Source organism: Oncorhynchus gorbuscha, linkage group LG13 (assembly GCF_021184085.1).
Source record: "Oncorhynchus gorbuscha isolate QuinsamMale2020 ecotype Even-year linkage group LG13, OgorEven_v1.0, whole genome shotgun sequence".
NCBI lineage: Eukaryota > Metazoa > Chordata > Actinopteri > Salmoniformes > Salmonidae > Oncorhynchus > Oncorhynchus gorbuscha.
In genome coordinates this window covers 78,336,822-78,363,580 of record NC_060185.1, presented here as the reverse complement: position 1 = coordinate 78,363,580, position 26,759 = coordinate 78,336,822, and positions in this window count along the sequence as shown.

The window sequence follows — 26,759 nt, the reverse complement described above, 5'->3', positions numbered from 1 at the left end:
AACAGTATTATACGGTTATGGGAGAAACAGTATCATACGGTTATGGGAGAAACAGTATTATACGGTTATGGGAGAAACAGTATCATACGGTTATGGGAGAAACAGTATCATACGGTTATGGGAGAAACAGTATTATACGGTTATGGGAGAAACAGTATTATACGGTTATGGGAGAAACAGTATCATACGGTTATGGGAGAAACAGTATCATACGGTTATGGGAGAAACAGTATTATACGGTTATGGGAGAAACAGTATTATACGGTTATGGGAGAAACAGTATCATACGGTTATGGGAGAAACAGTATCATACGGTTATGGGAGAAACCCAGTATCACACGGTTATGGGAGAAACAGTATCATACGGTTATGGGAGAAACAGTATCATACGGTTATGGGAGAAACAGTATTATACGGTTATGGGAGAAACAGTATCATACGGTTATGGGAGAAACCCAGTATCATACGGTTATGGGAGAAACAGTATCATACGGTTATGGGAGAAACCCAGTATCATACGGTTATGGGAGAAACCCAATATCATACGGTTATGGGAGAAACAGTATCATACGGTTATGGGAGAAACAGTATCATACGGTTATGGGAGAAACCCAGTATCATACGGTTATGGGAGAAACCCAGTATCATACGGTTATGGGAGAAACCCAGTATCATACGGTTATGGGAGAAACAGTATCATACGGTTATGGGAGAAACCCAGTATCATACGGTTATGGGAGAAACAGTATCATACGGTTATGGGAGAAACCCAGTATCATACGGTTATGGGAGAAACCCAGTATCATACGGTTATGGGAGAAACCCAGTATCATACGGCTATGGGAGAAACCCAGTATCATACGGTTATTGGAGAAACAGTATCATACGGTTATGGGAGAAACCCAGTATCATACGGTTATGGGAGAAACAGTATCATACGGTTATGGGAGAAACCCAGTATCATACGGTTATGGGAGAAACAGTATCATACGGTTATGGGAGAAACCCAGTATCATACGGTTATGGGAGAAACCCAGTATCATACGGTTATGGGAGAAACCCAGTATCATACGGTTATGGGAGAAACAGTATTATACGGTTATGGGAGAAACAGTATTATACGGTTATGGGAGAAACAGTATCATACGGTTATGGGAGAAACAGTATTATACGGTTATGGGAGAAACAGTATCATACGGTTATGGGAGAAACAGTATCATACGGTTATGGGAGAAACAGTATTATACGGTTATGGGAGAAACAGTATTATACGGTTATGGGAGAAACCCAGTATCATACGGTTATGGGAGAAACCCAGTATCATACGGTTATGGGAGAAACAGTATCATACGGTTATGGGAGAAACCCAGTATCATACGGTTATGGGAGAAACAGTATCATACGGTTATGGGAGAAACAGTATCATACGGTTATGGGAGAAACCCAGTATCATACGGTTATGGGAGAAACCCAGTATCATACGGTTATGGGAGAAACAGTACCATACGGTTATGGGAGAAACCCAGTATCATACGGTTATGGGAGAAACCCAGTATCATACGGTTATGGGAGAAACCCAGTATCATACGGTTATGGGAGAAACCCAGTATCATACGGCTATGGGAGAAACCCAGTATCATACGGCTATGGGAGAAACCCAGTATCATACGGCTATGGGAGAAACCCAGTATCATACGGTTATGGGAGAAACAGTATCATACGGTTATGGGAGAAACAGTATCATACGGTTATGGGAGAAACCCAGTATCATACGGTTATGGGAGAAACAGTATCATACGGTTATGGGAGAAACAGTATCATACGGTTATGGGAGAAACCCAGTATCATACGGTTATGGGAGAAACCCAGTATCATACGGTTATGGGAGAAACCCAGTATCATACGGTTATGGGAGAAACAGTATCATACGGTTATGGGAGAAACAGTATCATACGGTTATGGGAGAAACCCAGTATCATACGGTTATGGGAGAAACAGTATCATACGGTTATGGGAGAAACCCAGTATCATACGGTTATGGGAGAAACCCAGTATCATACGGTTATGGGAGAAACCCAGTATCATACGGTTATGGGAAAACAGTATTATACGGTTATGGGAGAAACAGTATTATACGGTTATGGGAGAAACAGTATCATACGGTTATGGGAGAAACAGTATTATACGGTTATGGGAGAAACAGTATCATACGGTTATGGGAGAAACAGTATCATACGGTTATGGGAGAAACAGTATTATACAGTTATGGGAGAAACAGTATTATACGGTTATGGGAGAAACCCAGTATCATACGGTTATGGGAGAAACCCAGTATCATACGGTTATGGGAGAAACAGTATCATACGGTTATGGGAGAAACCCAGTATCATACGGTTATGGGAGAAACAGTATCATACGGTTATGGGAGAAACAGTATCATACAGTTATGGGAGAAACCCAGTATCATACGGTTATGGGAGAAACCCAGTATCATACGGTTATGGGAGAAACAGTACCATACGGTTATGGGAGAAACCCAGTATCATACGGTTATGGGAGAAACCCAGTATCATACGGTTATGGGAGAAACCCAGTATCATACGGTTATGGGAGAAACCCAGTATCATACGGCTATGGGAGAAACCCAGTATCATACGGCTATGGGAGAAACCCAGTATCATACGGTTATGGGAGAAACCCAGTATCATACGGCTATGGGAGAAACCCAGTATCATACGGTTATGGGAGAAACAGTATCATACGGTTATGGGAGAAACCCAGTATCATACGGTTATGGGAGAAACAGTATCATACGGTTATGGGAGAAACAGTATCATACGGTTATGGGAGAAACCCAGTATCATACGGTTATGGGAGAAACCCAGTATCATACGGTTATGGGAGAAACCCAGTATCATACGGTTATGGGAGAAACAGTATCATACGGTTATGGGAGAAACAGTATCATACGGTTATGGGAGAAACCCAGTATCATACGGTTATGGGAGAAACCCAGTATCATACGGTTATGGGAGAAACCCAGTATCATACGGTTATGGGAGAAACAGTATCATACGGTTATGGGAGAAACCCAGTATCATACGGTTATGGGAGAAACAGTATCATACGGTTATGGGAGAAACCCAGTATCATACGGCTATGGGAGAAACCCAGTATCATACGGTTATGGGAGAAACAGTATCATACGGTTATGGGAGAAACCCAGTATCATACGGTTATGGGAGAAACCCAGTATCATACGGTTATGGGAGAAACCCAGTATCATACGGTTATGGGAGAAACAGTATCATACGGTTATGGGAGAAACCCAGTATCATACGGTTATGGGAGAAACCCAGTATCATACGGTTATGGGAGAAACCCAGTATCATACGGCTATGGGAGAAACCCAGTATCATACGGCTATGGGAGAAACCCAGTATCATACGGTTATGGGAGAAACAGTATCATACGGTTATGGGAGAAACCCAGTATCATACGGTTATGGGAGAAACAGTATCATACGGTTATGGGAGAAACCCAGTGTCATACGGTTATGGGAGAAACCCAGTATCATACGGTTATGGGAGAAACCCAGTATCATACGGCTATGGGAGAAACCCAGTATCATACGGTTATTGGAGAAACAGTATCATACGGTTATGGGAGAAACCCAGTATCATACGGTTATGGGAGAAACAGTATCATACGGTTATGGGAGAAACCCAGTATCATTCGGTTATGGGAGAAACAGTATCATACGGTTATGGGAGAAACCCAGTATCATACGGTTATGGGAGAAACCCAGTATCATACGGTTATGGGAGAAACCCAGTATCATACGGTTATGGGAGAAACAGTATTATACGGTTATGGGAGAAACAGTATTATACGGTTATGGGAGAAACAGTATCATACGGTTATGGGAGAAACAGTATTATACGGTTATGGGAGAAACAGTATCATACGGTTATGGGAGAAACAGTATCATACGGTTATGGGAGAAACAGTATTATACGGTTATGGGAGAAACAGTATTATACGGTTATGGGAGAAACAGTATCATACGGTTATGGGAGAAACAGTATTATACGGTTATGGGAGAAACAGTATCATACGGTTATGGGAGAAACAGTATTATACGGTTATGGGAGAAACAGTATCATACGGTTATGGGAGAAACAGTATCATACGGTTATGGGAGAAACAGTATTATACGGTTATGGGAGAAACAGTATTATACGGTTATGGGAGAAACAGTATCATACGGTTATGGGAGAAACAGTATTATACGGTTATGGGAGAAACAGTATTATACGGTTATGGGAGAAACCCAGTATCATACGGTTATGGGAGAAACCCAGTATCATACGGTTATGGGAGAAACAGTATTATACGGTTATGGGAGAAACCCAGTATCATACGGTTATGGGAGAAACAGTATCATACGGTTATGGGAGAAACAGTATCATACAGTTATGGGAGAAACCCAGTATCATACGGTTATGGGAGAAACCCAGTATCATACGGTTATGGGAGAAACAGTACCATACGGTTATGGGAGAAACCCAGTATCATACGGTTATGGGAGAAACCCAGTATCATACGGTTATGGGAGAAACCCAGTATCATACGGTTATGGGAGAAACCCAGTATCATACGGCTATGGGAGAAACCCAGTATCATACGGCTATGGGAGAAACCCAGTATCATACGGTTATGGGAGAAACCCAGTATCATACGGCTATGGGAGAAACCCAGTATCATACGGTTATGGGAGAAACAGTATCATACGGTTATGGGAGAAACCCAGTATCATACGGTTATGGGAGAAACAGTATCATACGGTTATGGGAGAAACAGTATCATACGGTTATGGGAGAAACAGTATCATACGGTTATGGGAGAAACCCAGTATCATACGGTTATGGGAGAAACCCAGTATCATACGGTTATGGGAGAAACAGTATCATACGGTTATGGGAGAAACAGTATCATACGGTTATGGGAGAAACCCAGTATCATACGGTTATGGGAGAAACCCAGTATCATACGGTTATGGGAGAAACCCAGTATCATACGGTTATGGGAGAAACAGTATCATACGGTTATGGGAGAAACCCAGTATCATACGGTTATGGGAGAAACAGTATCATACGGTTATGGGAGAAACCCAGTATCATACGGCTATGGGAGAAACCCAGTATCATACGGTTATGGGAGAAACAGTATCATACGGTTATGGGAGAAACCCAGTATCATACGGTTATGGGAGAAACCCAGTATCATACGGTTATGGGAGAAACCCAGTATCATACGGTTATGGGAGAAACAGTATCATACGGTTATGGGAGAAACCCAGTATCATACGGTTATGGGAGAAACCCAGTATCATACGGTTATGGGAGAAACCCAGTATCATACGGCTATGGGAGAAACCCAGTATCATACGGTTATGGGAGAAACAGTATCATACGGTTATGGGAGAAACCCAGTATCATACGGTTATGGGAGAAACAGTATCATACGGTTATGGGAGAAACCCAGTATCATACGGTTATGGGAGAAACAGTATCATACGGTTATGGGAGAAACCCAGTATCATACGGTTATGGGAGAAACCCAGTATCATACGGTTATGGGAGAAACCCAGTATCATACGGTTATGGGAGAAACAGTATTATACGGTTATGGGAGAAACAGTATTATACGGTTATGGGAGAAACAGTATCATACGGTTATGGGAGAAACAGTATTATACGGTTATGGGAGAAACAGTATTATACGGTTATGGGAGAAACCCAGTATCATACGGTTATGGGAGAAACCCAGTATCATACGGTTATGGGAGAAACAGTATTATACGGTTATGGGAGAAACCCAGTATCATACGGTTATGGGAGAAACAGTATCATACGGTTATGGGAGAAACAGTATCATACAGTTATGGGAGAAACCCAGTATCATACGGTTATGGGAGAAACCCAGTATCATACGGTTATGGGAGAAACAGTACCATACGGTTATGGGAGAAACCCAGTATCATACGGTTATGGGAGAAACCCAGTATCATACGGTTATGGGAGAAACCCAGTATCATACGGTTATGGGAGAAACCCAGTATCATACGGCTATGGGAGAAACCCAGTATCATACGGCTATGGGAGAAACCCAGTATCATACGGTTATGGGAGAAACCCAGTATCATACGGCTATGGGAGAAACCCAGTATCATACGGTTATGGGAGAAACAGTATCATACGGTTATGGGAGAAACCCAGTATCATACGGTTATGGGAGAAACAGTATCATACGGTTATGGGAGAAACAGTATCATACGGTTATGGGAGAAACAGTATCATACGGTTATGGGAGAAACCCAGTATCATACGGTTATGGGAGAAACCCAGTATCATACGGTTATGGGAGAAACAGTATCATACGGTTATGGGAGAAACAGTATCATACGGTTATGGGAGAAACCCAGTATCATACGGTTATGGGAGAAACCCAGTATCATACGGTTATGGGAGAAACCCAGTATCATACGGTTATGGGAGAAACAGTATCATACGGTTATGGGAGAAACCCAGTATCATACGGTTATGGGAGAAACAGTATCATACGGTTATGGGAGAAACCCAGTATCATACGGCTATGGGAGAAACCCAGTATCATACGGTTATGGGAGAAACAGTATCATACGGTTATGGGAGAAACCCAGTATCATACGGTTATGGGAGAAACCCAGTATCATACGGTTATGGGAGAAACCCAGTATCATACGGTTATGGGAGAAACAGTATCATACGGTTATGGGAGAAACCCAGTATCATACGGTTATGGGAGAAACCCAGTATCATACGGTTATGGGAGAAACCCAGTATCATACGGCTATGGGAGAAACCCAGTATCATACGGTTATGGGAGAAACAGTATCATACGGTTATGGGAGAAACCCAGTATCATACGGTTATGGGAGAAACAGTATCATACGGTTATGGGAGAAACCCAGTATCATACGGTTATGGGAGAAACAGTATCATACGGTTATGGGAGAAACCCAGTATCATACGGTTATGGGAGAAACCCAGTATCATACGGTTATGGGAGAAACCCAGTATCATACGGTTATGGGAGAAACAGTATTATACGGTTATGGGAGAAACAGTATTATACGGTTATGGGAGAAACAGTATCATACGGTTATGGGAGAAACAGTATCATACGGTTATGGGAGAAACAGTATCATACGGTTATGGGAGAAACAGTATCATACGGTTATGGGAGAAACAGTATTATACGGTTATGGGAGAAACAGTATTATACGGTTATGGGAGAAACAGTATCATACGGTTATGGGAGAAACAGTATTATACGGTTATGGGAGAAACAGTATCATACGGTTATGGGAAAAACAGTATTATACGGTTATGGGAGAAACAGTATCATACGGTTATGGGAGAAACAGTATCATACGGTTATGGGAGAAACAGTATTATACGGTTATGGGAGAAACAGTATTATACGGTTATGGGAGAAACAGTATCATACGGTTATGGGAGAAACAGTATTATACGGTTATGGGAGAAACAGTATCATACGGTTATGGGAGAAACAGTATTATACGGTTATGGGAGAAACAGTATCATACGGTTATGGGAGAAACAGTATTATACGGTTATGGGAGAATCAGTATCATACGGTTATGGGAGAAACAGTATCATACGGTTATGGGAGAAACAGTATTATACGGTTATGGGAGAAACAGTATTATACGGTTATGGGAGAAACAGTATCATACGGTTATGGGAGAAACAGTATCATACGGTTATGGGAGAAACAGTATTATACGGTTATGGGAGAAACAGTATTATACGGTTATGGGAGAAACAGTATCATACGGTTATGGGAGAAACAGTATCATACGGTTATGGGAGAAACCCAGTATCATACGGTTATGGGAGAAACAGTATCATACGGTTATGGGAGAAACAGTATCATACGGTTATGGGAGAAACAGTATTATACGGTTATGGGAGAAACAGTATCATACGGTTATGGGAGAAACCCAGTATCATACGGTTATGGGAGAAACCCAGTATCATACGGTTATGGGAGAAACCCAGTATCATACGGTTATGGGAGAAACAGTATCATACGGTTATGGGAGAAACAGTATCATACGGTTATGGGAGAAACCCAGTATCATACGGTTATGGGAGAAACCCAGTATCATACGGTTATGGGAGAAACCCAGTATCATACGGTTATGGGAGAAACAGTATCATACGGTTATGGGAGAAACCCAGTATCATACGGTTATGGGAGAAACAGTATCATACGGTTATGGGAGAAACCCAGTATCATACGGCTATGGGAGAAACCCAGTATCATACGGTTATGGGAGAAACAGTATCATACGGTTATGGGAGAAACCCAGTATCATACGGTTATGGGAGAAACCCAGTATCATACGGTTATGGGAGAAACCCAGTATCATACGGTTATGGGAGAAACAGTATCATACGGTTATGGGAGAAACCCAGTATCATACGGTTATGGGAGAAACCCAGTATCATACGGTTATGGGAGAAACCCAGTATCATACGGCTATGGGAGAAACCCAGTATCATACGGTTATTGGAGAAACAGTATCATACGGTTATGGGAGAAACCCAGTATCATACGGTTATGGGAGAAACAGTATCATACGGTTATGGGAGAAACCCAGTATCATACGGTTATGGGAGAAACAGTATCATACGGTTATGGGAGAAACCCAGTATCATACGGTTATGGGAGAAACCCAGTATCATACGGTTATGGGAGAAACCCAGTATCATACGGTTATGGGAGAAACAGTATTATACGGTTATGGGAGAAACAGTATTATTACGGTTATGGGAGAAACAGTATCATACGGTTATGGGAGAAACAGTATTATACGGTTATGGGAGAAACAGTATCATACGGTTATGGGAGAAACAGTATCATACGGTTATGGGAGAAACAGTATTATACGGTTATGGGAGAAACAGTATTATACGGTTATGGGAGAAACAGTATCATACGGTTATGGGAGAAACAGTATTATACGGTTATGGGAGAAACAGTATCATACGGTTATGGGAGAAACAGTATTATACGGTTATGGGAGAAACAGTATCATACGGTTATGGGAGAAACCGTATCATACGGTTATGGGAGAAACAGTATTATACGGTTATGGGAGAAACAGTATTATACGGTTATGGGAGAAACAGTATCATACGGTTATGGGAGAAACAGTATTATACGGTTATGGGAGAAACAGTATCATACGGTTATGGGAGAAACAGTATTATACGGTTATGGGAGAAACAGTATCATACGGTTATGGGAGAAACAGTATTATACGGTTATGGGAGAAACAGTATCATACGGTTATGGGAGAAACAGTATCATACGGTTATGGGAGAAACAGTATTATACGGTTATGGGAGAAACAGTATTATACGGTTATGGGAGAAACAGTATCATACGGTTATGGGAGAAACAGTATCATACGGTTATGGGAGAAACAGTATTATACGGTTATGGGAGAAACAGTATTATACGGTTATGGGAGAAACAGTATCATACGGTTATGGGAGAAACAGTATCATACGGTTATGGGAGAAACCCAGTATCATATGGTTATGGGAGAAACAGTATCATACGGTTATGGGAGAAACAGTATCATACGGTTATGGGAGAAACAGTATTATACGGTTATGGGAGAAACAGTATCATACGGTTATGGGAGAAACCCAGTATCATACGGTTATGGGAGAAACCCAGTATCATACGGTTATGGGAGAAACAGTACCATACGGTTATGGGAGAAACCCAGTATCATACGGTTATGGGAGAAACCCAGTATCATACGGTTATGGGAGAAACAGTATCATACGGTTATGGGAGAAACAGTATTATACGGTTATGGGAGAAACAGTATCATACGGTTATGGGAGAAACCCAGTATCATACGGTTATGGGAGAAACAGTATCATACGGTTATGGGAGAAACAGTATCATATGGTTATGGGAGAAGATTACAAATGACTTCTTAACTACATGTTTAACCAACATACGGCATTTTCATCATCATAGACTAATCCAGGTATTTATCTCAGACAACCGCAGAGAGGTAACTGGTAACTGACAGGATTGTGGAGATGGTAATTATGGTGGTCTTGATGTTACCATGTCCGTCTAGTCAAGTTGATGTAGACGAGAATGCGCTGAAGTTCCACAACAGCAGAGCCGATCACCCCCACCTCTCCCCCACTTCCATCCGAGCAAAGCAGCAATAAAAACATGGGTCTAACAGGTTTCAGCTCAGTGGGCCAAGTTATGACAACAACATTAACTCCTTTTGTGCCAGGGTGCCAGGGTGTAATGTTTTCAGGTGTGTTGTAGTAGAATGCATGGCATGTACTTACTTAGCTGACAAAGTCTTGTCTCTGCCCTTCTTTCATGAAACAAGGAAAAGTAGAAAAAACTGTATCATATATAGTATACACACATGTTAAAAGGAATTAACAAACTATTGATGTAATTATTCTTATTAGTAGGATTTACAAAAGTAACATTTTGAGACAGACAGGGATCCATTCAACATATTTCCTGTAGGACTATGCAGTTGGTTCTGGGACTTAAAACAATATGCTTACTGTCAACACATCTATACCTGTATCCATACTTGTATACCACTATACAACGACGAGACAGCCTACAGGGAGGAGGTAGGCACTCTGACGGCGTGTTGCCAGGTAAACAACCTCTCCCTCAAAGTTAGCAAAACAAAGGAGCTGATTGTGGAATTTAGGATGAACCAGGCTGGACGCGCCCCCATCCTCATCAACGGGGCCACCGTGGAGATGGTCAACAATTCAAATTCCTTGGCTTACACATCTCAGTGAAGCTGAAATGGTCTAACCACACAGACACCTTAGTGAAGAAGGCACGACAGCGACTGTGAAAAAATGTGGCCTGTCCACGAGGGCCCTCAGTGTTCTAGAGGAGCACCATCGAGAGCATACTGTCGGGCTGCATCACAGCCTGGTATGGCAACTCCACCACAGCGGACTGCAAGGCGCTTCAGAGGGTGATACGTGCAGCTGAACGCGAGTAGTACAGGAGCATCATGGAAAAAACTAGAAGACTGGACAATAGTTTCTAATCCCAGATCATCAGGCTGCTGAATAGCCACCACTAGTCAGCTATCTGCCCCCTCCCTCCCCCTGTGGACATTTCCCCCCCACACCCTCTCAACGGTCACTTACTTTACATGTGGCTCCCCCTATGGACATTTTCCCCCCACCCCCCAACAGACTTTTACTCTGCCCCCACGCCAACAACATTCATTACTGTTGCAGTTGTTAATACGTATATTAATGATTTTTTTATTCACATTTTTATAGTTTTTTTTCTCCCCACACCCCTTCAATGATCATGCTGCCCCACTATGGTCCCCCCCCCCCTCCACACACCCTCAACTGTCTTTACTCTGCCTCCACCCCAATGGACATTTATTTATTCATCATTTATTTATTCATCACTACCACAGTTGTATATTGTGCTATTTCTATTTTTTAATAACATTTTCATTATTTATTTCACTTAGTCCTGCATGAGGGAGCTCAGCACGTAAGATTTTCACTGTACCCTACAATCACACCTGCAACCCTGTACATGTGACTATTAAACACTGTACCCTACAATCACACCTGCAACCCTGTACATGTGACTATTAAACACTGTACCATGCAATCACACCTGCAACCCTGTACACGTGACTATTAAACACTGTACCCTGCAATCACACCTGCAACCCTGTACACGTGACTATTAAACACTGTACCCTGCAATCACACCTGCAACCCTGTACACGTGACTATTAAACACTGTACCCTGCAATCACACCTGCAACCCTGTACATGTGACTATTAAACACTGTACCCTGCAATCACACCTGCAACCCTGTACATGTGACTATTAAACACTGTATCCTGCAATCACACCTGCAACCCTGTACATGTGACTATTAAACACTGTATCCTGCAATCACACCTGCAACCCTGTACATGTGACCATTAAACACTGTACCCTACAATCACACCTGCAACCCTGTACATGTGACTATTAAACACTGTACCCTGCCATCACACCTGCAACCCTGTACATGTGACTATTAAACACTGTACCCTGCCATCACACCTGCAACCCTGTACATGTGACTATTAAACACTGTATCCTGCAATCACACCTGCAACCCTGTACATGTGACTATTAAACACTGTACCCTGCAATCACACCTGCAACCCTGTACACGTGACTACTAAACACTGTACCCTGCAATCACACCTGCAACCCTGTACATGTGACTATTAAACACTGTACCCTGCAATCACACTTGCAACCCTGTACATGTGACTATTAAACACTGTACCCTGCAATCACACCTGCAACCCTGTACATGTGACTATTAAACACTGTACCCTACAATCACACCTGCAACCCTGTACATGTGACTATTAAACACTGTACCCTGCAATCACACCTGCAACCCTGTACATGTGACTATTAAACACTGTACCCTACAATCACACCTGCAACCCTGTACATGTGACTATTAAACACTGTACCCTGCAATCACACCTGCAACCCTGTACATGTGACTATTAAACACTGTATCCTGCAATCACACCTGCAACCCTGTACATGTGACTATTAAACACTGTATCCTGCAATCACACCTGCAACCCTGTACATGTGACTATTAAACACTGTACCCTACAATCACACCTGCAACCCTGTACATGTGACTATTAAACACTGTACCCTGCCATCACACCTGCAACCCTGTACATGTGACTATTAAACACTGTATCCTGCAATCACACCTGCAACCCTGTACATGTGACTATTAAACACTGTACCCTGCAATCACACCTGCAACCCTGTACACGTGACTACTAAACACTGTACCCTGCAATCACACCTGCAACCCTGTACATGTGACTATTAAACACTGTACCCTGCAATCACACCTGCAACCCTGTACACGTGACTATTAAACACTGTACCCTGCAATCACACCTGCAACCCTGTACATGTGACTATTAAACACTGTACCCTACAATCACACCTGCAACCCTGTACATGTGACTATTAAACACTGTACCCTACAATCACACCTGCAACCCTGTACATGTGACTATTAAACACTGTACCCTGCAATCACACCTGCAACCCTGTACATGTGACTATTAAACACTGTACCTTACAATCACACCTGCAACCCTGTACATGTGACCATTAAACACTCTGAATCTCTGAATCTGAATCTCTATACCTCTATACTTCTATACCTCTATATATATACCTCTATATCTCTATACCTCTACATGTCTATACCTACATGTCTATACCTCTATCGTAGCTCAGTTGGTAGAGCATGGCGCTTGTAACGCCAGGGTAGTGGGTTGAATCTCTGAATCTCTGAATCTGAATCTCTTTACCTCTATATCTCTATAACTCTATAACTCTATAACTCTATATCTCTATACCTCTATATCTCTATACCTCTACATGTCTATACCTCTATATCTCTATACCTCTATATCTTTATACCTACATGTCTATACCTCTATATCTCTATACCTCTATATCTTTATACCTACATGTCTATACCTCTATCTTTATACCTCTATATCTCTACACCTATATCTCTGTATCTCTATATCTCTATACCTCTATACCTCTATATCTCTATAAATGTATCCATGGAAAAGCAACAGTAGTGTTGTAAGAAAAACAGATGGCTCAATAAGGGTGTCTACAGTGCTGAGCAAATGCATAATGATAGTAATTCACTTGACCCTTACAAATTGAATAAAATATACAGTATCATATATCCTGCAGGTGTCTTTCTGGGCTCTCTGTGGATTCAGTGGATTTAGCCCAGGACTTAGAAGTGCACTTTCTTTATACCATCTTTGGCCGAGAGCCTGAAGGAATCAACAGCTCTAGTCTTTTAATGACAGTCCGACCATCAAGTAAGGATTTCTGGCAGGCTGGAAAGAAATATTTGAAACTGATCCTTCTTTTTTGCTTTTCTTTGAGCTCTTAATCCGTAAACCATCCCTCCCAGCCCCATCTGGTCTCCTCCTCCTCCTCCTCCCCGTGATCTCTCTCTCTCTGTCCATCTCTTTCTCTCCCTTACCGACTATGCCATATGTTTAACATGCATAGAAACTTGCAAGCTTAAAATCCCTGATAACATCAAACTAATATATATGCCTGTTGCATTAAATGTCTTATCTAATGTTTTCATCCCATCACTGTTAATACATTTGCAATCCATACAGATGGTGTTGTACCTATAATATAATATGCCATAGAGGCAACTTTATACATCATTAACCTGTGTTTGGTGAATTACCAGAAGATAAGCAAGCCCCTATCCTTTACAACTAGTTTAGGATATCCTGCTAAATATGACATGTAGGGTTTTTTTTTCTCTTTATTATTACATTTTTTTACATTGTATAATAATAGTGAAGACATCAAAACGAAATAATGAAATAACACATATGGAATCATGTAGTAACCAAAAAAAGTGTTTAACAAATTAAAATATATTTTATATTAAAGATTCTTCAAAGTAGCCACCCTTTGCCTTGACGATAACTTTGCACACTCTTCGCATTCTCTCAGCCAGCTTCACAAGGAATACTTTTACAACAGTCTTGAAGGAGTTCCCACATATGCTGAGCACTTGTCATGGTCTTGTTGAAAAACAAATGATAGTCCCACGCAGCGCAAACCAGATGTGGTGGCATATCACTGCAGAATGATGTGGTAGCCATGCTGGTTAAGAGTGCCTTGAATTCTAAATAAATCACTGACAGTGTCACCAGCAAAGCATCCTGCCACAATCACACCTCCTCCTCTATGCTTCATGGTGGGAACCACACGTGCAGAGATCATCTGTTCGCCTACTCGTGTCACAAAGAAATGGCGGTTGGAACTTAAAATCTCAAATTTGGACTCATCAGACCAAAGGACAGATTTCCACCGGTCTAATGTCCATTGCTCGTGTTTCTTGGTCCAAACAAGTCTCTTCTTCTTATTGGTGTCCTTTAGTAGTGGTTTCTTTGCAGTAATTTGACCATGATGGCCTGATTCACACAGTCTCCTCTGAACAGTTGATGTTGAGATGTGTCTGTTACTTGAACTCTATGAAGCATTTATTTGGGTTGCAATTTCTGAGGTGCAGTTAACTCTAATGAACTCATCCTCTGCAACAGAGGTAACTCTGGGTCTTCCTTTCCTGTGGGGGTCCTCATGAGAGCCAGTTTCATCATGGCGCTTGATGGTTTTTGAGACTGCACTTGAGGAAACTTTCAAAGTTCTTAAAATGTGCCGCCTTGACTGACCTTCAAGTAATGATGTACTGTCATTTCTCGTTGGTTATTTGAGCTGTTCTTTCCATAATATGGACTTGATATTTTACCAAAATAGGGCTATCTTCTGTATACCAACCCTACCTTGTCACAGCACAACTGATTGGTTCAAACATTGTAACGGTTGTCATCTGGAGAAAGAGAGGAGGAACAATGCGCAGCGTGGTAATAAAACAACTGAACACACCAGTTGTTTTATTATTTTAATAAACAACTGAACACCGAACAAAACGACAAACGAACAGTAATATATAATAATAATAATAATAATATAATAATAATATATGCCATTTAGCAGACGCTTTTATCCAAAGCGACTTACAGTCATGTGTGCATACATTCTACGTATGGGTGGTCCCGGGGATCGAACCCACTACCCTGGCGTTACAAGTGCCATGCTCTACCAACTGAGCTACAGAAGGACCACAGTCCTGTAAGGTAATGAAGAAACACTGACAGAAAATAATCACCCACAACCAAAATGGGGAAAACAGGCTACCTAAGTATGATTCTCAATCAGAGACAATGATCGACAGCTGCCTCTGATTGAGAACCATACCAGGCCAAACACAGAAATACAACAAAGAAAAAAGAACATAGACTACCCACCCCAACTCACGCCCTGACCAAACTCACACAAAGACATAATAAAGGAAATAAGGTCAGAACGTGACAAATGCATTAAAAGGAAATAAATTCCACAAATTAACTTTTAACAAGGCAGACCTGTTAATTGAAATGCATTCCAGGTGACTACCTTATAAAGCTGGTTGAGAGAGTGCCAAGAGTTTGCAAAGTTGTCATCAAGGCAAAGGGTGGCTTCTTTGAAGAATCTCAATTTGTTTAACACTTTTTTGATTACTACATGATTCAAAATGTGTTATATCATTGTAGAATAACAGTGAAGACATCAAAACAATGTAGAAAATAGTAAAAATAAAGAAAAACCCTTGAATGAGTAGGTGTGTCTGAACTTTTGACAAGTACTGTATATCTTGATTTTTTGGGTGGGGCTTATTGTGTGGTGGAGGGGCTTGGTGTGTAAATGAGAAGGAGCACAGTCACAGCAGAAGGAGCAAAGGAGACGGGACCAAAAAGAGAACCATAAGAACATGTGGACATAAACGCTCATAAAAACAAAAAATGGAAATAAACTTGATTCTTGCTATACAGGCAGGAATTTGGAATATCGCGCCAAAACATACATTATAATTAATCAAATGAATTTGATATATCGTCCAGCCCTAATGACATGTCATATACACATACGGTCAGTGGCTGATCAAGGGAAGAGGGTTGTACAACTGCATAAAAAATCACAGCAAATATCAGGGGTTGGCTTGAGGAAGCGAATTCACGAGAGCTGCACTAAATGATAACATTGACACAGAAACCATTAGATCTCATAAGCTGCCCACACACATGCAACTGCACATAGCACACAGTCTAGTTTTCAGGTTCCACTTATTTCTCTCCTCAGGTTTTTTTACTCACTTCTCCCAGGAAACATGGTAGGAGCAGGCTGCTGGGCTCTCCTCAGCTCTCTCTCCTCAGCGCCCCAGCAAAGCCACAACACAAACAGCGGCGGCCATATCGGGCCCCAGCTGCCGACATGTCTGCTCAGCGCCGTATTTATTTAAACCTGCCGCTGGCCCTGGAGGTCCGACGCAGGCCTCGCCGGGGGCCTCCCCGGCTTGTTTGAGAATCCATTCACACCTGAGCATTAAATTACTGACACTAATGTTACTAGTAATGCTTGGACCAGCTCCCATTTTTGGGGAACCCATAAACCTGCAGGAGCCGGGAAATGTGGACGGTCCAAGAAAAAAATCAAGATCTTAGGTGAGGGACCAATGTGATACAGGGGGATAAGCATGTGTAAGGTATTATTCTAATGTACTGTATGTGCAGGTATTTGCTGTATGTATTTCCATTGTCAGTGACTGAGTTAGAGCATAGATAAGGGTATACAACATTGTACACATAAATCATTCATTTGAAAGCAAACTACTCTATTCTGTCTTCCTCCCTAGGCTGACCGTAAAACAGAGGACACTGTCCCCTTAGGGAGTTAGAGAGAGGTGGGGGAGGGACATTGTTTGACTGTTACCCTGGTTGCTAAGGAGTCTTTTGAACTTGAGAGGTGTGGAGGCATGAACACCTGTGCGGCCCCCCTCTTGAAACCGGTGGGATACCTTTCACCTTGTCTCACTCTGCAGCACTCACTGAGCGGACGAGAAGAAAAGAAGAGGGTGCGGAGAAAGGAAAGTATCTAAGAGACGTCTCCTTGGCTGTCACTCAGGGGTCGGGGGTCAGAGGTCGGCATGGAGGGGGTATGTCAGGTGTTAAGTGGGGCAGACAGCCCTGTGGAGGGCTTGTTAAATGCCTACCTGTGCAACCTGCTTACCTGCAGCCAGGTGGGAGCACAAAGCACCCAGGGTTTACCCACCCATACACGTTGTTATTTCTATATGACTGTTTTGGTTCTATTACAGACAAAATGACTTTTCTTACAGTGTGTGACTTTTTTTTGTCTGTGTTTTTGAAAGAGTGAATAAGTGAGAGGGAAGACAGAGGTGAAGAAATAACAAAGAGGGAAAGAAAGAGGGAGCAAATCATATGATTCCGCTGTAGCCGACTAAGTCGTTATTTTTTTCAACAAAACAAAATGTAGAAGGAGAGACGAGTACCGCAATTGATAAAATAATTGATCTCTGCCTCTGCTTTTTCCGATCAGATAGTATAGCAAGTCAACTAATGACTCTATTAAAAAAACAAAATACAATTTGTAGAGGACTATAGTGGCCAGAGTCAGACTACAGCAATATGTGGTCTGGATTCAAGTCCAAAGCCAGTCCCATCTGATAAGTGATAACACATACTGTTAAACAAAAGGAAATACTGAGCTAACTCTGGACAATCACAAAGCATTTTCTCTCGTACTTGTTGCTGGCTTAGAGAGACAAACGGGGACGCTGCAGATTAGTGCACTTTTACCTTTTAAATGTAAACCCTTTGTGCATGATGCTTAAAACTATTTCAACACAAAGTGTTGACCTTTAAACGTTAAATGTGGCATCACTGTCTCGGTTCTGATCGTTTAGGCCTTGTTTCTTGGCTTAGAGAAACAAACAGCATTAACGAAATACCCAATTTATTTCCTACTACAGTTTTATGAGAATTTAAGGCTCCTATTTGGTCGCAGCTAGCTTTACGCGGCATACACAAAGGGTTCACATTTAAAGGTCAAACGTGGCATCACTGAACTAATCTGCAGCGTCACTGTTTGTTTCTCTAAGGCAGAAACAAGGCTAAATGGTCAGAACCAGTGATGCCATGTTTAAATGTAAACCCTTTGTGTTTTAACCTAGCTTTACGCGGCATACACAAAGGGTTCACATTTAAAGGTCAAACGTGGCATCACTGCACTAATCTGCAGAGTCACTGACATATGATCGTCTGGGTCAACAATGTGCTTTCATTTAATTAGTGTTCATTGCAGTCCCAATTTGCTATACCATTTATTTAGCGATGCTGGTGGTTGTTTTGGACCAAATAGGAACCCAGAGTCCTCGTAAAACTGCAATAGAAAATAAATGGATTATTTCATTATCGCTGTGTGTTTCTCTAAGTCAGAAGCAAGTCTAAACAATGATAATGATGATCTGTGGCGGCAGGCCGAGGCTGGTGGGGGGGGATCCTCTTCATCCTGTCATGGCCATTGTGTCGAGGTGGCATTGAGCTCCTTGTCCAGCCTTCCATTAATTATTGATGACTCGTCACAATGTCTTTTTGTTTTGTTGGGGCCACAGCATGGAAATGGACACGGTTGAAGTGAGAAGGTAGCACTTCACTCCAAGTGAGTAGTCATGTGGCTGTCTGACTTCCTTTGAGCACACTGGAACACAGTGACATGAACACATCACAGTATGACCACTGTTTTTGACCCTTTCACAAAATGTCTTGGTTCTGACCATTTCAAAAAATGTCTTGGTTCTGATCATTTCAAAAAATGTATTGGTTCTGACCATGCCACAAAATGTATTGGTTCTGACTATTTCACAAAATGTTTTGGTTCTGACCATATCACAAAATGTGTTGGCACTTAAAGGTAGACTCAGCGATATGATGTAGATGCAGAAAGTAAATAGCATAATGGGTCAACTTCTGCAACAACTAAGAGTGTTCAGTCAGTGTTCACCAGTCTCAACTTCTAGGGCTGTTTCGGTGCCCTGGCTACTACGCTGCACACAGCATGAAGAGAAACCATGCACATGCGCAGATATAATACACCTTGAAATGTTATGGTTTATTGTGAAGCATTTTATGCACATGAATATATTTGAGGGTATGGCGTACGGCCCAGTACATCACTGGGGCCAAGCTTCCTGCCATCCAGGACCTCTATAGCAGGCGGTGTCAGAGGAAGGCCCTAGTCAGCCACCCTAGTCAGAGACTGTTCTCTCTGTTACCGCACGGCAAGCGGTACCGGAGCGCCAAGTCTCGGTCCAAGAGGCTTCAAAACAGCTTCTACCCCCAAGCCATAAGACTCCTGGACTAAATGGCTACCCAAATGCCATCCATGACCTACCCAAATGCCATTCCTGCCATCCAGAACCTCTATACCAGGCGGTGTTAGAGGAAGGCCCCTAAAAATGATTAAAGACTCCAACCACCCTAGTCATAGACTGTTCTCTCTGTTACCGCATGGCAAGCGGTACCGGAGCGCCAAGTCTCAGTCCAAGAGGCTTCTAAACAGCTTCTACCCCCAAGCCATAAGACCCCTGGACCAAATGGCTACCCAAATTGACACCCCCCTCTTTTACACCGCTGCTACTCTCGCTTGTTATCATCTATGCATGGTCACTCTAATAACTACCTACATGTACATATTACCTCAATTACTTCGACCAACTCTGTATTGACTTTGTACCGGAACCCCCTGTATATAGTCTCGCTATTGTTATTTTACTGCTGTTCTTAAATTACTTGTTCCTTTTATTTCTTCTTCTTTTTTAAAACTGTGTTGTTGGTTAGAGGCTTGTAATTAAGCATTTCACTGTAAGGTCTAGGTCTATGCATGTGACTAATAACATTTGATTTGATTTGATTATGATTCTGAATGTACAGTGCTACACCCCCACCATTCCCATTCCTCTCCCTTCGGCGCATGTGACTAAAACAATTTGATTTGATTTGACTCTATATAATGTTACCAGAAGAATAACAAGTTAAACATTGTGTAGATATATTTCCGTTTTGAGCTGCTGCTTCTTGTGCAACCTGCTGAAACTAGCAGAACAGAACACTGTTAACCTGCTGAAACTGACTGAATAGAACACTGCTAACCTGTTGAAACTGACTGAATAGAACACTGCTAACCTGTTGAAACTAGCAGAACAGAACACTGTTAACCTGCTGAAACTGACTGAATAGAACACTGCTAACCTGTTGAAACTGACTGAATAGAACACTGCTAACCTGTTGAAACTATCTGAACAGAACACTGTTAACCTGCTGAAACTGACTGAATAGAACACTGCTAACCTGTTGAAACTGACTGAATAGAACACTGTTAACCTGTTGAAACTAGCTGAACTGAACACTGTTAACCTGTTGAAACTATCTGAACAGAACACTGTTAACCTGCTGAAACTGGCTGAATAGAACACTGCTAACCTGCTGAAACTGACTGAATAGAACACTGTTAACCTGTTGAAACTATCTGAATAGAACACTGTTAACCTGTTGAAACTGACTGAATAGAACACTGTTAACCTGTTGAAACTGACTGAATAGAACACTGCTAACCTGTTGAAACTGACTGAATAGAACACTGTTAACCTGTTGAAACTATCTGAACAGAACACTGTTAACCTGTTGAAACTATCTGAATAGAACACTGCTAACCAGTTGAAACTATCTGAACAGAACACTGTTAACCTGCTGAAACTGACTGAATAGAACACTGCTAACCTGCTGAAACTGACTGAATAGAACACTGTTAACCTGTTGAAACTATCTGAATAGAACACTGTTAACCTGTTGAAACTGACTGAATAGAACACTGTTAACCTGTTGAAACTGACTGAATAGAACACTGCTAACCTGTTGAAACTGACTGAATAGAACACTGTTAACCTGTTGAAACTATCTGAACAGAACACTGTTAACCTGTTGAAACTATCTGAATAGAACACTGCTAACCAGTTGAAACTATCTGAACAGAACACTGTTAACCTGCTGAAACTGACTGAATAGAACACTGCTAACCTGTTGAAACTGACTGAATAGAACACTGTTAACCTGTTGAAACTGACTGAATAGAACACTGCTAACCTGTTGAAACTGACTGAATAGAACACTGTTAACCTGTTGAAACTATCTGAACAGAACACTGTTAACCTGTTGAAACTATCTGAACTGAACACTGCTAACCTGTTGAAACTATCTGAACAGAACACTGTTAACCTGCTGAAACTGACTGAATAGAACACTGCTAACCTGTTGAAACTGACTGAATAGAACACTGCTAACCTGTTGAAACTGACTGAATAGAACACTGTTAACCTGTTGAAACTAGCTGAACTGAACACTGCTAACCTGTTGAAACTATCTGAACAGAACACTGTTAACCTGCTGAAACTGGCTGAATAGAACACTGCTAACCTGTTGAAACTATCTGAATAGAACACTATTAACCTGTTGAAACTAGCAGAACAGAACACTGTTCACCTGTTGAAACTGACTGAATAGAACACTGTTAACCTGTTGAAACTAGCTGAACTGAACACTGTTAACCTGTTGAAACTATCTGAACAGAACACTGTTAACCTGCTGAAACTGACTGAATAGAACACTGCTAACCTGTTGAAACTAGCTGAACAGAACACTGTTAACCTGTTGAAACTAGCTGAACAGAACACTGTTCACCTGTTGAAACTAGCTGAACAGAACACTGCTAACCTGTTGAAACTAGCTGAACTGAACACTATTAACCTGTTGAAACTAGCAGAACAGAACACTGTTCACCTGTTGAAACTAGCTGAACAGAACACTGTTAACCTGTTGAAACTAGCTGAACTGAACACTATTAACCTGTTGAAACTAGCAGAACAGAACACTGTTCACCTGTTGAAACTAGCTGAACAGAACACTGTTCACCTGTTGAAACTAGCTGAACAGAACACTGTTCACCTGTTGAAACTAGCTAAACAGAACACTGTTAACCTGTTGAAACTAGCTGAACAGAACACTGTTCACTTGCACTGGACTGCAGGTGAGGCACAAGTCATATGGTTCAGTTTTGATATTGGCCATTTTCACTTAAATGTTACCAACGGTTGAATACTTACTTTGAGGGTTTGGACTAAGTGAGCGTCTATTGTTCATGTGATTGTGGCCCCGCTCTTTATGTTCTTCAAATCAGGAAATGGTTAAACAGGGCTAATTACCCAGCAGTATTCCCTGCAGTGTGCGGTCCTGGCAGTCCGTCTCTGTGGTTGATCTGACAGGAGTCATGCCCTCTGGGGTCCACGTATCAATTATAGAACCGTTCGCAGTTAGCCATTTTGGAAACATTAGACAAGCTCAATCCCAGCTTTTCTTTCCTCTTGCTCAATGTGCCTCCCCCTTCCTCTTGCCAATGCCTTCATCATGCTGACAAAGGGGACTCCTTTTGGATTGAATTTAACTTACACCTTGAGACTTGAGTTGTCTGGTTATTTAATACACTGAACCGTACAGAGCTGAAATAAAAAGCAGAATATTGTAAGTAGAAGAAAAGAGTACAGGAACATGCAGAGAATGAGGGAAGGACTGTGAGAGTGGGTAAAGGTTGTTGGTGTGGCTAAGATAGACAACATGTGAGGTTATTGACACAGTAAGGTTATTGACACACAGTGAGGTTATTCTAGGGACTGGAGGCTGACATCCCTCTGAGCCACACATACAGTGGCCATACTCCCTCTGCTGCTGCCCTACTGTATACACAGCCTAGAGGGATGTGTGTATGTGTTTGTGTGTGTGTGTGCGCGTGTGTGTGTGTGTGTGTGTGTGTGTGTGTGTGTGTGTGTGTGTGTGTGTGTGTGTGTGTGTGTGTGTGTGTGTGTGTGTGTGTGTGTGTGTGTGTGTGTGTGTGTGTGTGTGTGTGTGTGTGTGTGTGTGTGTGTGTGTGTGTGTGTGTGTGTGTGTGTGTGTGTGTGTGTTTGTGTGTGTGTGTGTGTGTTTGCTTTTACTATCCTTGTGGGGACCAAATGTCCAAAAGGAACATTTTTGCAAGTGGGGAACATTTTGTTGTCAACACAAGGAAAAAAGCCATTTTAGGCTTAGGGGTTAGGTTTAGGGTTACCGGTAGAATTAGGGTTAGGGGTTAGGTTTAGGGTTACCGGTAGAATTAGGGTTAAGGGTTAGGTTTAGGGTTACCGGTAGAATTAGGGTTAAAGTTAGGGTTAGGGGTTGTTGGGGTTTAAAATATATATATATATATTTCACCTTTAATTAACCAGGTAGGCCAGTTGAAAACAAGTTCTCATTTACATCTGCGACTAGACCAAGGTAAAGCAAAGCAGTGCGACAAAAACAGTAACACAGTTACACATGGGATAAACAAACGTACAGTCAATAAAACAATAGAAAATCTGTATACAGTGTGTGCAAATTAAGTAAGGAGGTAAGGCAATAAATAGGCCATAGTGGCGAAGTAATTACAATTGATCAATTAACACTGGAGTTATAGATGTGCAGATGAGGATGTGCAAGTAGAAATACTTGGGTGCAAAAGAGCAGAAAAAAATATGGGGATAAGGTAGGTAGTTGGTAGCTATTTACAGATGGGCTGTGTACAGCTGCAGCGATCTTTAAGCTGCTCTGACAGCCGATGCTTGAAGTTAGTGAGGAAGATATGAGTCTCCAGCTTCAGTGATTTTTGCAGTTCGTTCCAGTCATTGGAAGCAGAGAACTGGATGGAAAGGTGGCTAAAGGGGGTGTTGGCTTTGGGGATGACCAGTGAAATATACCTGCTGGAGCGCCTGCTACGGGTGGGTGTTGCTTTGGTGACCAGTGAGCTGAGATAAGGCAGAGCTTTACGTAGCAAAGACTTGCCCGTGAGTTTGGCAACGAATATGCAGCAAGGACCAGCCAATGAGAGCATACAGGTCGCAATGGTGGGTAGTATATGGGGCTATGGTGACAAAACGGATGGCACTGTGATAGACCTGTATCCAATTTGCTGAGTAGAGTGTTGGAGGCTATTTTGTAAATGACATCGCCGAAGTCAAGGATCGGCAGGATAGTCAGTTTTACGAGGGTATATTTGGCAGCATGAGCGAAGGAGGCTTTGTTGCGAAATAGGAAGCAGATTCTAGATTTAATTTGGGATTGGAGATGCTTAATATGAGTCTGGAAGGAGAGTTTACAGTCTTGCCAGACACCTAGGTATTTATAGTTGTCCACATATTCCAAATCAGAACCGTCCAGAGTAGTGATGCTAGGCGGGTGGGTTAGAAGTTAGGGTTAGGTTAGTTAGGGGTTTGGGGTTAAGGTTAAGGGTTAGTGGAAATAGGATTTAGAATGGGAATAAAACATTTTTATTCCCACAAGTATAGTAAAACAAAGATGTGTGTCTGTGCATGATGATACTATAGTGCATATAATATCAAATGTATGCATTGCTTAAGATTTTCTTCCCAATTGCATGCTATCTAGTTGGTAGTTACAGTCTTGTCTCATTGCTGCAACTCCTGTATGAACTTGGGAGAGGCGAAGGTCGAGAGCCATGTGTCCTCCGAAACACGACCCAACCAAGGCGCATTGCTTCTTGACAGAATGCCTGCTTAACCCGGAAGCCAGCCACACCAATGTGTTGGAGCAAACACCATACACCTGGTGACCGTGTCAGAGTGCATGCGACCGGCCCACCACAGGAGTCGCGCAGTCAAACACTCTCCTAACCAGGATGATGCTGGGCCAATTGTGCACCGCCCTATGGGTCTCCCGGTCGCAGCCAGCTACAACAGAGCCTGGACTCGAACCAGGATCTCTAGTGGCGCAGCTAGCAACTGCAATGGAGGGACTTAGACCACTGCGCCTCTCCAGAGGCCCCATGTAAGCATTATTTGATCAGAACTTTTAACCAGTTGAGTGTCTTTAATATAGCTACAGTGAGGGAAAAGGTATTTGATCCCCTGCTTATTTTGTACATTTGCCCACTGACAAAGAAATGATCAGTCTATAATTTTAATGGTAGGTTTATTTGAACAGTGCGAGACAGAATAACAACAAAAAAATCCAGAAAAATGCATATCAAAAATGTTATAAATTGATTTGCATTTTATTGAGGGAAATAAGTATTTGACCCCCTCTTAATCAGAATGATTTCTGGCTCCCAGGTGTCTTATATACAGGTAACAAGCTGAGATTAGGAGCACACTCTTAAAGGGAGTGCTCCTAATCTCAGTTTGTTACCTGTATAAAAGACACCTGTCCACAGAAGCAATCAATCAATCAGATTCCAAACTCTCCACCATGGCCAAGACCAAAGAGCTCTCCAAGGATGTCAGGGACAAGATTGTAGAGCTACACAAGGCTGGAATGGGTTACAAGACCATCGCCAAGCAGCTTGGTGAGAAGGTGACAACAGTTGATGCGATTATTCGCAAATGAAAGAAACACAAAAGAACTGTCAATCTCCCTCGGCCCGGGGCTCCATACAAGATCTCACCTCGTGGAGTTGCAATGATCATGAGAACGGTGAGGAATCAGCCCAGAACTACACGGGAGGATCTTGTCAATGATCTCAAGGCAGCTGGGACCATAGTCACCAAGAAAACAATTTGTAACACACTACGCTGTGAAGGACTGAAATCCTGCAGGGCCCGCAAGGTCCCCCTGCTCGAGAAAGCACATATACAAGTTTGCCAATGAACATATGAATGATTCAGAGGACAACTGGGTGAAAGTGTTGTGGTCAGATGAGACCAAAATGGAGCTCTTTGGCATCAACTCAACTCGCTGTGTTTGGAGGAGGAGGAATGCTGTCTATGACCCCAAGCACTCCCTTTATGAGTGTGCTCCTAATCTCAGCTTGTTACCTGTATAAAAGACACCTGGGAGATTAAGAGGGGTCAAATACTTATTTCCCTCATTAAAATGCAAATCAATTTCTAACATTTTTGACATGCGTTTTTCTGGATTTTTTTGTTGTTATTCTGTCTCGCACTGTTCAAATAGACCTACCATTAAAATTATAGACTGATCATTTCTTTG